The following is a 14,474-nucleotide window of genomic DNA, read 5'->3' on the forward strand; positions in this document are numbered from 1 at the left end:
TTTTCTTTCTTAATGCTGTATCTTACAATAGAGGTTATCTCAAGTTCAGTGAAAATAAGTCAGAAATAGAGAGTCACTTGATCTACGTTTTGATAAAGCCACTTCTGTGGACTGAACTGTGCCCCCCCCCCCACCAAGTTCGTATGTTGAAGCCCGAACCCCCAGTGCGGTGATATTGGAGATGGGGCCTTTGGGAGGTAACTAGGGTCAGATGAGGTCATGAAGGCTGGATCGCCATGGTGGGATTAGTGCCTGTGTAAGAAGAGGAAGAGAGACTGCTCTCTCTCCATCATGTGAGGACACAGTGAGAAGACGGCTATCTACAAGCCTCCAGAACTCGGAGAAATGAATGTCTGGGATTTGACCACCCAGTCTGTGCTGTTTTGTTATAGCAGCCTGAGCTGACTCATACAGCTGCCCTGTTTCCTCAACAAACCAACACCGTACGGTCCCCACTTGCCTTAGCCAGGAGTGAACTTTTGGCAGGGCACATCAGCCCACAGGACACATCCCGTCCACATCCTAGGAGCGACATCAGATTAAATGTTATATTCCACTGGGGTGGGATGTGATGGGTGGGGAGTGGGAGAAAGAGAATGGGATCTGAGGATAACCTTGGGGGCATAACACCTTAGAGAAGCCCATCCTCAAGACCCCTGGAAAACCACTGTTATGAACTGAAGCCAGGGAGATTTCTACTTATTGTTAATAAAACAAGTGGATTTTATCAATGAACTTACTAGCCCAGTCTCTCCCACCACTCCTGTTGGAAAGCTTTCAAGCTGTCAAATTAATGCGTACCAAATGAGTATTTTTTTGTTTTGCTTATAAAATGTGTTACTTTGGGGAAAACACCTTAAAAGGGGGAAACTTATGTTTGAGATGACATAGATTGCTACCGAAGCCTTTAGAACAAGAGTCTCAAACACAAAACCTACAGGGGACAAACAGGTAACACAAATTAGAAAAGAGGACCTGGTACAAGACATTAGAAAGTATATCATGCTTCAGTGAAAAGCATATTTTAAATCACCGAGTGGGCAAAATGACATATGGGACACCAGTGTTCGTCTTCTACTTCTTCAACCCCTTAATTGCCTTTTTTTTTTTTTTTTTTTTTTTTTTTTTTTGCCGCACGTGGGATCTTTCGTTGCGGCATGTGGGATCTAGTCCCCTGACCAGGGATCGAACCGGGGCCCCCTGCATTGGGAGCTCGGAGTCTTAACCACTGGACCACCAGGGAAGTCCCCACCCCTTAACTGTTTACTCGAGGATGCCTCATCCACCCCGACACATTTCACATCCAACTAATACTTATTGATTGGCCTCCTGCCCAACATTGTGCTAGGTGCTTTCAATACTCATAACTGTCCAGTGAATTGTGTATTTATGTCTCCAGTGATAGATGAGGAAATTGAATCCCAGAGAAGTTTAAGATGACTTAGCCAAAGCCACCATCCACTACTTTGGAAGAAACTTAGGAAACACTGCTATTCTTTTGTTTCTTAGCTTTAAGCCAAGTATATCAGTTCGAATAAACTTGTTATCTGTTCTCTAGTAGTTTATGTACTGTTTTGTTCCCCAAGGCAATACATGATGGCTCTGTCAGTACAGATCGAAATAGCTGCACAATTAGATACTCATGGGGGAGGGGGGAATAATTCTGGTTTAAATAACCAAGGCCTCTGTTGCAGAACAATAGCTATAAGTAATGCAGGATTTCCTGGCTCGAGCTCTTTGACCAAAATTCCAATTCTGTCACGTGTTAAAACTCAAACTGTCAAATTGAGGGGGTTCTGCTTAATTTCATCTCTGTCTCAAGTTTAGACAAGTGAAGAGCAACTCACAAGACAGTGTGTGCAGTTGGAGCCAATCTTTATGCAGATCCAGCTATCAAGCAGCCAGCATAGCTGAGAATGCTACATTCCACAAAGCACTGCTAGTCATTTTCATTTTCCTTTTAAATAAAAATCAAAATTAACTGAACCCTGGGCAACTGTACATAAAGTAACTTAATTTCTCCGAAAGCTTCACTCACAGAAGATTCCCTTCCATGTGATTGCAAGCAATTAATTAAACAATGGAAATGTACTTTTACATTTAACTAGAAGTCCTAGTCTAGTCGTGTCTATCACCTCGCCAGCCAAGCTTTCTTCAAATATAAATAGATTTTAAATTGGTTTTGCCAATGTCCTAGATACTTGGAAAATCCTACTGGCGCAAAGCAGTTATTGATTCGCGGTCCCTGACTCTGAGCCTCACATCTACAACCCTACAAGTAACAGCATGGTGCTCCTGCCAGCCTCATAAGAATTGTCCCTGGACAATTAGTAATTTCCAGTGGTTAAAAGCCAGTATAAAAGCTCTCGAGTCACCTAGTACTCTGGAAACCTCTCTTCTTAATGTGGTGCCCTAGGAACCCCTGACAATCCAAGAAAATGTGGCCTTGAAGAATACATCAGCAAAATATAAATAGGTATCATCCAGCTCCCTGTCACTAAGAGACGCTCTGCAGGGCATCTACCGGACACGTTCTGACCTGGAAATCATCTGGTAGTGACCAGAAAGCATGAACATCTTGACCTGTGTGTTACCTGTTTTCTGCCCAGCAGCTGGAAAGCTCTGACTTCAAGAGTGTCCCTCAGGACGATCAGCCAAAAAAGTGAGTGGTCGAGTAAGTTTGTAGCAAATCATACTTCAAATGCTGCACACCGTGCAGGCAATGAGACTTCTCTTTGCGGAAATGCTATCAGTTGCATGAAGATTTGGTTTAAATTCATCTGTCTCTTGTATGCCCGCTTTTCCTCCCGAGTACTTAGCATAGGACTTCAAAAGGCACTCAATAAATATTTGCTGAATGAATGTAACAGGAATTAATAACACAAAATGTTTTTGAAAAGGTAATTGATGTCAAATGGTAGGCAGAGAAAGCCAGAGAAAGTTCACCAGGGATAGGAATGCTGTGTACAAATTTGGTACAGGGTCTAAGGAAAGAATTTACAATTGATAAATAACTTCTGAAACCAGGTTCTTTTATGTCATTGCCTCTGGACTAGGCCACACTGGCAGCAGGAGAATCTCAGCCAAACACACTGTGATAGCAGTTTGAGAAAGGGAAGTATAAATGATAACAAAACGTTAGAAAGGATCCCGGGAGGAAACACTTTGCCATCAGCTTTCCAGGAGATCTTTAAGACTAGAACAACAATGACGACGACAGCAACACACGCACAAATACTTATTTAAATTCTTTATAGAATAAAGGGGGAAAACTGGATAACATACAGAGGACCTTGACATCCCCACCGTAGCATGAAAGATGATAAAGATTAGGGTATTTGCCATCACATTGAGCCCCAAGGCTCGGGTTAACACCGTGTAGTTGAACTTTGACTGGCTCTATCTGTATTCTGGGCCTGGATTGCCAAAGACGGTTTCCTAGCTTTTACACATCATGACAGATATAGCAATTGACCCTATCTGTACAACATACTGGGGCAAACTGAGGAAGCTATGTGGTCCACGGATAGCCTTCAGGGGGATACGCCCAGCCCAGGCACAGCTAGATGACCCAGATGCCAAGAGGGATCAAGTCCTGGGCATGTCTGCAACCCACTGATCATCTACCAGTACTCTGTGGCCCATCTGTTGGGAAGCTTTGCCTTAGAGAATGTTCCTCGGGATGATCAGGAAAAAATGGAGCCATCAGGTAAATTGGCAGCAAACCATACTCCATATGCTGCACTTTTTCGGGGAGTCACAACACACATTAGCAAAGGACCGTATTAATGCTCCGTTACTCTCTTTTTCCGCCCCCAGGATTTTTCATCCTCCTTCACCAGGACACTTACTAACATCTCACAGACCTAAGGAGGCTGCCGAATGGTTCCAACGTCCACACAAGCACGCAGCACCAGTGACTCGAAAAGAGCTAATGCAACACCACCACATCCTACCTGCCTCTCATTGCAGGATTAGTTCTGACACTGAAATAACTTTAATCTTCAAGAAGGAATCTTCCTGGAACTCTATTAATGGCCAGGTGTTAAATACAATAATCACTATTACTGCCCCCAAATGAGCTGCCTGAGGAGCCAAAGGTAAGTAGATTCAGGAGTCAGGGCTCCCAGTCATTGACAGTAATTCATAAGACACTGGCAAGGAGAACTCGAAACAGGAGATTCCCCAAACCCCAAGCTTACCCCCAGCGCTCCTCACCCTAGGAGACTTATCTATCTTTCTGGTTATATATTCCTTTGGCTGTTGATGTAATTAGTGTATAATAACTGCGTACATATCAACTCACAGAAAAAATGGCAGACGTGCTAGTTGATTTGGCTTGGGGCCATCTCTTCGGCAGGGTGAGACAAGCCGGTGTAAACATCTGTTATTAACCGTGTATTTTAAAATGGTGTTTTGTGTCTCCTGGGTTGCTAATTCCCATCAAAAGCAATACAATATCAAGACTCCTGTTTTTCTGAGCAGCACCTAGGAGATAACAAGCTTTAAAACATTTGCATTAGTCTTCTCAGTTCTGCTGCTTGTGTTATTAATTTTATTTACTAAGACATCTACTGTATTACACACACTGCTTTTCTCGGTTTCATTCCCATCGAGGTGAGCAGGTTTCATTTAAACTGTGTTACCGCGAACAGTAAGGCTTTTTCAAGTCGAGAGCGCTAAATAAAACTGGCCATAGCTTTTGTTTTTATGAATAAGCAGTTGCCAATCCCTGTATTGAACCAATAGCCTCACTAGGGAATGGACCATGACTTGCAATTTTTAAAAAAGTGGCCATTCTCTCAAATCTGCTTGCTTGCGCTGATTACTTCTCTTGAAATTAATTAAAAAATAATAATTTCTTAATATGAGAAATTGGAAATTGGGTCTTTGTGCCACTTGCCTGCTCCCCAAACCCTTAGGATTAAGTCGCTGCGACAGAAAACGACAATATTTCTCTGCGAGATGAACAGTCAAATCGTTCAAAACAATTACCCAAGCTCACTCAATTAACAAAACCACCTTGCCATAAAAAAATAAAAATTTGTACCCAATTCCAAAACCATTTTGGATGGCTATACTATTAAAAAAAAAAAATCGACTTTCTTTTCAAAAGTTTTACCTACGCCCCAGAACTCAGCTGGAATAGCTTTTTCTTCTTTCTCACTCAGTTGCCTCTGATAATTGACCATTCCCGAGTATTACTAAAATTCCCCTGCAAGTCTGTTAAACACTTTCACATTTCCATGTTTAATTACATTCAGATTTCAATTTTTGTCTACATATAGAATAGAGCCAAAATTTAACTCAATCGACTGCAATGCCTTTGACATAAAGCCTTTATTCATCGTTCTTGCCTTATGTATAAATAGACATACGCTACTTGTCAAAATACAAGAGTGGGCTTCTTTACATTGTCTAGAACAAAGAGCCCCGCTCGGCTTCTTTCTTTCCTCAGTGTCTCAGAAGGTGTCCTTTATTACATGTGCAGGATGCAAGGATTTTGCTGCCGCATGAATGAAAAATGATACCTTCAGACTGCCTTTTTAGTGACAAATTGCACTTCTGCAGACTATCACACTGCCTGTGGTTTTAAGAACCCCACTTAGATTTACTATTACTTCCTTGGGGGACTCAGCCTTCTCGCAAAGCACCCCAGGGCTCATTTCCACTCTTTCAGAGTGCAACAAAGATGAGAAAGTTTGCTCATCGCGGTGGGAGAGAAACTCTTGGCTAGTAAAAAAAAACACTCTCTGGAATGTCTAAGGAGCGAAAATCACTGCCTCTGTGGATTCTTGGGGTACAAAACAGGCAGGAAAAGTTGTCTGGAGGTATTTGCGAAGCATTGTGTTTGTTCAGGAAGGAGCTGTGGAGTGAGAGGCTGAGCGACGCCTCTCCCTTTGCTTCCTGGGTGAGAGCAATGAGGCGTGCCCCTTAGCAGAAGCAAGCAGAGAGAGATCGGTAAGACTCACCGGCTTCCCCATTTTTCCTAGGACGGGGTTTTTGTTCCTCAACTGTGATCTGGAAGAGGCAAACCTGTAGGTCCTCCAAGCAGGCTGCCTCGGGTCAGCTGAATGACTGGGGCGTTCAGGGAGCTTGCTCTGTCCAGCTCGGAATCACTCCCCCTCTCCAGGCTGTGTGCTTCCACACCTCCCAGTCAGCGCAAAAATCCGCCAAACTCAGGTCAGCCTAACAGGTTTCCTTATATAGGTAAACACGAATTGCATTCCTGGTGAAAGAAGTTAACTAGGAAGCCCGGTAACCCGGTTAACTCTCCACACGCCAGAATGGCTCAGAGTCAGCCAGCCTGCGTATGGTTTGGTTGCAGTACAAAGGGATTTGTGCGATTTAATTAAAATCATCTTTATCCCGGCAGTCTGTAAAATTGGCTCTTCTAGTGTGAGTCAACAGCTAGTATTTTATATCATGAGCTATGACCGACCTTATATTATATAAAGACACTGTAGAGAGGAAAACCGAAGCATAGGATATAACTTGTCTTGAAATGATTTTCAAAGAAGCAAATAGAACATGTGATGGGAAAAGAACACGAACAAACCTCTGTCAAGTAAGACTCCAATGCCTTATTTGAGCAGAGTAACTAAGAGTTATTCAACTTTCCCAGGCCTTTAGTAGATTATGCAATAAGATCATTTTGAGTTTACTCCTTTTACAATGCAGTAATTGCTACTGTTTTTTTTTTTTTTTTGATGGGCGAAATGACACATAATGACATCTATTTATTCCCCGAAATAACCCTCCTGAGCCCACATATTGAAGTGTTATTTGATGGTTTCAGGAAAGAAATCTAAGACTTGTGAATCTGCATAATTACATGGAAAAAATTTTAAACAACCTCCTAGACTTCAGAAGATAAGAAAATGTATCTTTAAAAGTACTCTGTGGAAGGTCTAACTCTAGGCTCAAAACAGTTTTTAAATGTAAGTGTGTAACACATCAATTGTCTAATAATTGGCTCTTCCGCCCTACATTTATCTACCATGGAGGAAAGTAATAATTCTTTTAAAGTCTAACCAATTCCACTGAAGTCTCAATATGAAGTACAGACTCAAGACTTAGTACCTGAGTGTTGGAGGTGAAGATTGCCTGCTAAATGAAACTTATCTTAAAACGAATCATTTGTTCCTATTTCATCCACTGGTTGACTGCTCCTTGAGTAATGCCAATCTTAGCAAAAATAGCTCAGTGTTGCGTTTTAGGTCTCTGCTTGGGAAAGGGGAGAGAATGAATGTTTACACACTATGGAAGCCAGCACCAACACAAGCCAATGATGAAGGGTTTCTGCTATGAGCGGGAGAGTGCAAAAAACACGGGGCAGGAAGAGTAACTGCTCTTTGATTGCATTTTCCACTGGGTAAAGACTTTTCCATACAATTTCTCTTCATATCTCCATAGGAAGTGTGTGTTATTACTTCCTTTTCACGATAACAAAATTGACTCACAGAGACAAAGTGACTGGTCCAAAATCTCGGGATCCACCTGTGGCAGATCCAAAATCCCAGATCTTCTAGAATTTACTTCCAAGAGAATTTTCAAAAACCGAGTCAACTTGAAGAGACAGAAGAACATTAAAATGGCAGTTTTCCATGTTCAGGTATAATTTTTAGGAATCACATGTCCAGAGAGTTTAAAGGCAATACACAAACTGATTAAAATACTCTTTATAAAGTCATAAATTACTGCTAAAATGACTGCCTTTACATAACTCCAGAATGATCCTAAAATGAGATATCAAGCGTATTTCTATTGAATACAAATTTGGGTTAAAAAATATTACGAAAATATAACTTTGCAAATATTGCACACGTTCTTCTGTTCACAATACACACATTTCTATTATATCAAGTTAAGACTCATCTTGACTGCCCCACTGGAAGGAATATTAGTGTTTCCTACTTATTGGGTTTTCATCAATCTTAAATAAAACTCGGTGTGTCATGCTAGGTAAATGGCTTTCACTAATATAGTCCATTTATGATCCCGCACCCTTTAGGTTCTCATAATTCCCGCGGAAGCAAGTTCTGTTTGTGCAGGAACTTTAGACTTTATTAACATGTCGATGCAAGACAAAGAATGCATTTTTTTCCAGGGCAGGCTAAACGTTTAAGTGCCTTAAGCTGGCCTCCAAATTTGTTCTTACAATTCTAAGCAAACAATCATTTAGGCTTTAAACATAAAATGTCTTAGGCTATAATTATTGAATTGGAAGGTCAAAACGAAATTTGGATCTGAAAGTAGCCTGTTTCAAAGAGGGAATATAACCCTCTGCTAAATCCATTTTGGATGCCTCAAGAAATGGTTTGGGAAAGACTGGGTCACGGAAGCAGCATGAATTCAACCTAACCATAGAGGACCCCAATGAGAGAGTACTTACAGCTGAATAATTACACCATGCCAAAAAAATAGCACTTATGGGAGACTAAATAAAATACAAGACCGATTTGAAGGGGAGAAAATATCATTGTGGTTTAAAGAAAACATCAGGGGACAGATTTGAGAAATTCCCAATGACATATAACTAATGAGTAGTTGAGCTATAATTCAAATCTCGGTCCATCAGACTACAGAATGTTTGCTCTTTCTACTGAACCCTGAGTGTACCACACTATCCAAGAAAGAGCAAATGCCTTAGAGGCAGAAGATGCTTCCATTCTGGTTCCGTCCCTTGGTTGTGTGACCTTGCATGAGTTGCTTATAATGTTTCTGAGCCTCACCTCCAAAATGGAAATAAAAATGGGTGCGTGTCTCACAGACGACGGAAAGTACCGAATGCGATTTTTAAAAATCCTTCCACATATTTATTGATGCTTCTATGGTCCGGGCATTCTGCTAGGTTCTAGGAATACAACCATGAGCAAGTGAGGCATGTCCCCCCTTCATGAAGCTAACAACCTTGAAGAAAAGCCTGTGCACATCTGTATTATGGAATGTGAAACTCTAATGTTTCCCTAAATTTCTTGTAACACAAACATGTTTAATTGAAGTTCCACCTCAGTATAGAAATACTAATAGGCAAATGTCCAAGCTAGTGCTCTCACTATAGTTAGTGCAAGTTACTCTTACTGGTCAGAGGCTGGCCTTACCATGATTACACTTGTTAGACCTGGGCTGAGCCAAATGAAGCAAATATCAGGGAAAGGTAAAACTGGATGCCTCCATCATAATGACAATGTCCTTTTATCTCACAGTTGAGGGGGGCCAGCATGTTCAACTGAAAAACATCTTGAAGATACTTAGGAAGCTGGATGTACATGGAGTTATTTTATCATTAGTTCTGTATATATGAATGGGATGGAAAAGCATAAAAAAGATTCCCTAAATATGTTAGCCAGCTATCTATCTATTAATCTATTATTAATTCACTTCTACGCACTAAACATTTAATTGGTGTGCCCAATGGATAAGGTTCTCTGAGGGATACACACAGAAAAGGATACATAGAAAAAGAATGGTCCCTAGCTTTAACGGAGATTTCTAGAAAAATGTTATGGTGCTCAAGAGCTGTATCAGGCACAATGGGTGAGGTTATGCTCTGGTAACAAGCAACCTCCAGATCTCAGTAGCTTACAACAACAAAGGTGTGTCTCCCACTCACGCTGCACACTTATGCAGATCACTATGGCCGGTTCTCCTATTCATAGTCACTCAGGAACCCAAGCTGATGAAGGTTCCTTTCAACACGTACTTCCACGGCTGCTGAGACAGGAAACAGGGACTTGGTGAATCATGAAGTGCCTTTCAAAACTTCACTCCATAAAGGACACAAACTTCCGCTCACCTTTCATTGGCCAGAGCAAGTCCTCTGGCCCTGCTTAACTTCAGAGAAAGACAGGAGAACTAGAATACGTGACGAATGAAGACATGACAGCTATGGCAAATCATCCGGCTGGAGGGACGGAGCCATTCAGTGGACATATTCACGACCCCTATGGCATAATGCCTGGCATTTGAAGTTTGGAAATCACTGACCAGATCCAATTTCTAGAAGAGTGGGAGCTTAAATGTGGACTCACAGATTATCAGTGGGTCTGGCTGAACCTTGAGGGAAACAGTGACATTTTAAAAGTATGTCCTGAGGCAGGCTCTTCTGAATATTTCTATCAGTTACTTGAGTGGTGAAATAAAAGGCAAGTTGATTTAATTTGCACATGGTGCCAAATTGGATAGCTAACACCTCAGAGGATTGTATTATAATTCAAAGTGACCTTGAAGAGTTGGGGGAAAATGACGTTAAGAAAGAAGCTTGTGTTCAACAGTGATAAACAGAAGATTGGAATGAAAGGTCTACAAAATGGATGGTAGAAAAACTATATTGAGGTAATACTAGCCTATAAGTTGAATATATTCTGGCAGCTTAGCACTTTTACTTGTAAAGCCTTTGGTATGGTGGTATTAGCCATGTAAGCACTGGAAAATAGGCGTTCTCAGAATACTACTTTACTGGGGATCCACATTTTCAGAAATAAGAAATCAGAGCAAATTCAGAAGCAAAAGCAGAAATTTCCAAAAGACTAAGTGCCCTAGGTCAGGAGTGAGCAAACTGTTTCTGTGAGGAGCGAGATAGTAAATATTTTCAAATTTGCCAGCCATAAGCTTCTCTGTTGCAACTACTCAATTCTGCTACTGTGGTCCAAAACAGCCATAGATAATATGTAAATGAATGGGCGTGACTGTGTTCCAATAAAACTTTCTTTACAAACCAGGGCAGCCAACCTTGGGCTATACTTTGCAGACCCCTACTCTCTACATTATGAGAACTGTCCCAGAATGGCAAGGTACTCACATTTACTGCAAGTGCCCAGAAGGCAAGAGGGACCCTATTTTGGCCTAGTTCGTTTAATACTGCTTTCCACACAGGTGCTAGTGAATAAATTGATGAAATAAATAAAATTAAATTAGCCAAAAATGTTACTATACTGGTCTCCTTATTAAATATTCAAAAAGAATTGGACTATGTAATTCTTGAAAATGTCATAGAAATAAAATCCAAAATATAATTTACCTTCTCAATTTGTTAAATATTTATCAATTATATTGTCTTTTAGGTATAAAAATATTACTGGTGAAAAATATAATAAACCTTGAAAAGAAGGATTACAATAATGAAATTAAAGGGAACAAAACTTTGCAAAGCAGAATATACACATATAGCCCCTTTAATTTTTTTCCCAAGTTCTTTGTAACTAGCTGAGGTTGATAAAGCAGATCTTGTCTTAATTAGACACAGGTGAAAATGGAGACAAGGAGAGGTTAACTCAGTTGTCTAATGTCACCAAGCTAGTGATGATGGAGAAGAAAATAGGACCCGGGTTCCCCGGGTTTACAATTCTAGACCATGATAAACACCAAATGCACAGGCACTCGGAAAAGAGAGCCAATACGGAATGCAATGAAAATCCTGCAGCGTGTCTTTCTGGGTGCCTGGAGGATAGCCCAGCACTCTAAATATCACCTCTCCTTCCCTCCCCCAAGTGCCCCGCACCCCCTCGCTCTCCAATCTAGTCTGTTTTGCAGTCAACCCCACGGCCCCTCCCTCCTTTGATAAAGCCCTGAAATCTAAAGCCTAGTTATGGGTGATTGTGTGTGCAAACGCCCCTGAATCCCGATTCTGACTACTTCTTTCTCTCGCTCCTGACCCTTCCAGCTTCTCAGCCTCTGCACTTAGCGCGGGATCATTCTTCCCAATGGATGCCAGTGGCACTCTCTCCCCTTAACCCCAAGTCGCGACAACCCAAAGTGTCTCCAGACATTGCCAAATGTTCCCTGGGTGCTGGGTTGGGGTGCAAAACTGCCCCTGGTTGAGAACGTCTGAACTAGATCACTGTAGTTGCTTTTTCTTCCAGTGGGATCTTAGTTCCCCAACCAGGGACTGAACCCCGGGCCCAAGGCGGTGAAAGCATCGAGTCCTAACCACTGGACCGCCGGGGAATTCCCCGTAATTGCTTCTTAATTGCTCTCCCTGCTTCTGCCCTTGCCTCTCCACAGTCTATTCTTCACAGAGCATCCCAAACCATCTTTTAAAAATATACATCAGATCATGCCATCCTCTGCTTAAAACCTCTAGCAGGGGGACTTCCCTGGTGGCGCAGTGGTCAAGAGTCTGCCTGCCAATGCAGGGAACACGGGTTCGAGCCCTGGTCAGGGAAGATCCCACATGCCGCGGAGCAACTAAGCCCGTGCGCCACAACTACTGAGCCTGAGCTCTAGAAGCTGAGCACAGATTCTCCCCTAGAGTATCCAGAAGGGACGCAGCCCTGGAGACACCTTAATTTTAGCCCAGTGAGACCTGTGTTGGACTCCTGACCTAAAGACCTGTACAAAAATAATTTGGGCTGTTTCAAACCACTAAGCTTATGATAATTTGTTACAGCAGCAATAGGAAACGGATACACCTGGCATCTTCACAGCTAACCCCTAAAGCCTCAGAATTTATGCAAAAGTTTTCTCCAGGAAGAGGCCATCCGTGATAAATGACAACCCAAAAGGACATCACCACCCATCCCACCTCCAGTGGTTCCATCTCAATTGTCCTATTTTATCACCTTCATAGCTCTGATCACTATGTGACATTACCAAAAGGCAAAAACGATGACAAACTAAAAAAAAACAATAATAAATGGGGTGGTCTTTTTATCTGCCTTGGAACAGGAATGTTGGAGAAAGAACCAGGTTTGGATTAAGTAAAGAACGTTTATGTTGGATGAAAAGACATTCTTGACGGTAGTTGGAGTAATTGCACAATGAAACAGGCTGCCAAGAAGGGCCACGGAGGACTAGATCGTGGCAACACTTACAGAAGAGATGAGATAACTCAAGTCAGGAGAGTAGGTGGAGCTCAGCCGAGAGCATTTACTTGATGACCTGCTTGTTCTTCCTCCAGCTTGAAAATGTGTGTAGCACAAAGCAATGAATCACAGGACAACATCTGCATGTAATTGCATTTCTGTTCCAATAATAAATGTTTCAACTGCTATGCTATTTATGAAAGCTGTTATCATAAAGAGCCAAGTGGGGGAAATTTGAAACACAAACGCTTATCTTAAGAAACCTTTCCTTTGCAATTCAGTGTCCAAGTACCCAAACACCCAATTTGCTGTGGTATATGAATTGTCCTGGGGAGTTTCTGTTTTGAAATTCTATTTGAAAGTGATTTTTAGGTGTCTAAGTCCCTGTAAAAGCCCTTTCTGTCACCCATGGTTTTCGTAATATTTTTTTGAACCCGAAGCGGAACAAAGGCTAGAAAATTGTTCATTATTTCCCTCACGGACTCATCGTCTGAATTTTGGGCCCATGGTCGATGGGGGAGAGAAGGTGTTTTGCACCTTCTTTTTAGTCAAGAATGTTTACTCTCAAAACAGAAAACGAGAATGACAGATTCTCCCACCCACCTCACTCCCACAAACCACCCCACCCTCCAGGATTTGGGGCCTTTGAATAACTCGCGAAATGCCAAGACAGTTTAAAATTATTAACCACCAATATAGAAAAGAACAGGAAATAAGAGAAACTCTTATTTCCTCGGATCAGCCTGCCCCCTCACCTCCCCACGGTGGCAGATCATTTGCCCACAGGCCCTGGTACAGGAGAACCCGGCTCCTTCATTCAACAACCCCCACGCCACCAGTGCCCCCAGTGCCACCAGCAAAGGCTAGCAATCATTCTGGCCTTTTAAACTTAGCTTGGAGGGAATGCATGGTCCGCAAAATCAAGCAAGCTGAATTTTTAAACAGTTCACTTTACTTGCAGTTGCGTCTGTCAATTTGGGTAAAGCACGAAAACTCGGTCAAGCCACAGAGAAAATAAAGCCAGAGCTCTTAAAAGCCTGCCTCTTTCCATTTCGCTAGGCAGGTGTTTCAGGATGATGTCTTTGAGAGTTGCTCTTTTAATGAGATGGCAAAACACCATGCAGGAGGGAAAATCCTCAAAGAGCAATGAAAATAAGCAACTGTACAATAATAATTCTAAACAGCCCCCCCCCCCATTTCCCAAGGTCTGTATCTCTTAACTCCTACCTGCTTAGCTCTCACTACATTAGCACTGTTGACAACACCACAGTTGAATATCAAAATCAAAAGAACACTTCGAACATCCTTTTAGGAGGACGAAAATGTATCACAGCTTTCCGAAGTTATTTTTAAGTAACGCTTTAAAACCCAAATCGATAAGAGTGGTTGCACTATGGAGTGGTTAGTATCTAGGCTGCCTAAGATATCTCTTTTTCCCACCCAGGGACCCTGACCTATGGTATAGATGAGGTTGGAGACAGATATAGAGATTTTCATTCACTTAGCAAGTAACATGGATTAAATACTATGTGTCAGACACATTCATATTTGGGGGTAGATAACAGCAACCTAACTAAAGGTTGGAAGAGTTTCAAAAGTTATGTTATAGTGAAACATATAAAATATTGCATTTTCTTGTTTTTACATTAAGAGCAATGTGCATTTAGT

General features: G+C 41.7%; 1 protein-coding gene across 2 annotated transcripts in view; it reads right to left on the reverse strand.

Moving 5' to 3' along the window:
• MID1 (midline 1) overlaps nt 1-14,474 on the reverse strand; it is a 603,969-nt gene that overhangs the window by 371,483 nt on the left and 218,012 nt on the right. The window contains exon 1 of one of the 2 annotated variants that reach the window (XM_059911916.1): nt 5,973-6,083. The exons of the other annotated variant lie outside the window; for it this stretch is intronic. The gene's annotated coding sequence lies outside the window, so the exon portion shown is untranslated. Of the gene's footprint in view, nt 1-5,972; nt 6,084-14,474 lie in introns of those variants that run through there. 2 annotated transcript variants of the gene reach the window in all.

The sequence above is a fragment of the Balaenoptera ricei genome, chromosome X (genome assembly GCF_028023285.1).
Source record: "Balaenoptera ricei isolate mBalRic1 chromosome X, mBalRic1.hap2, whole genome shotgun sequence".
NCBI lineage: Eukaryota > Metazoa > Chordata > Mammalia > Artiodactyla > Balaenopteridae > Balaenoptera > Balaenoptera ricei.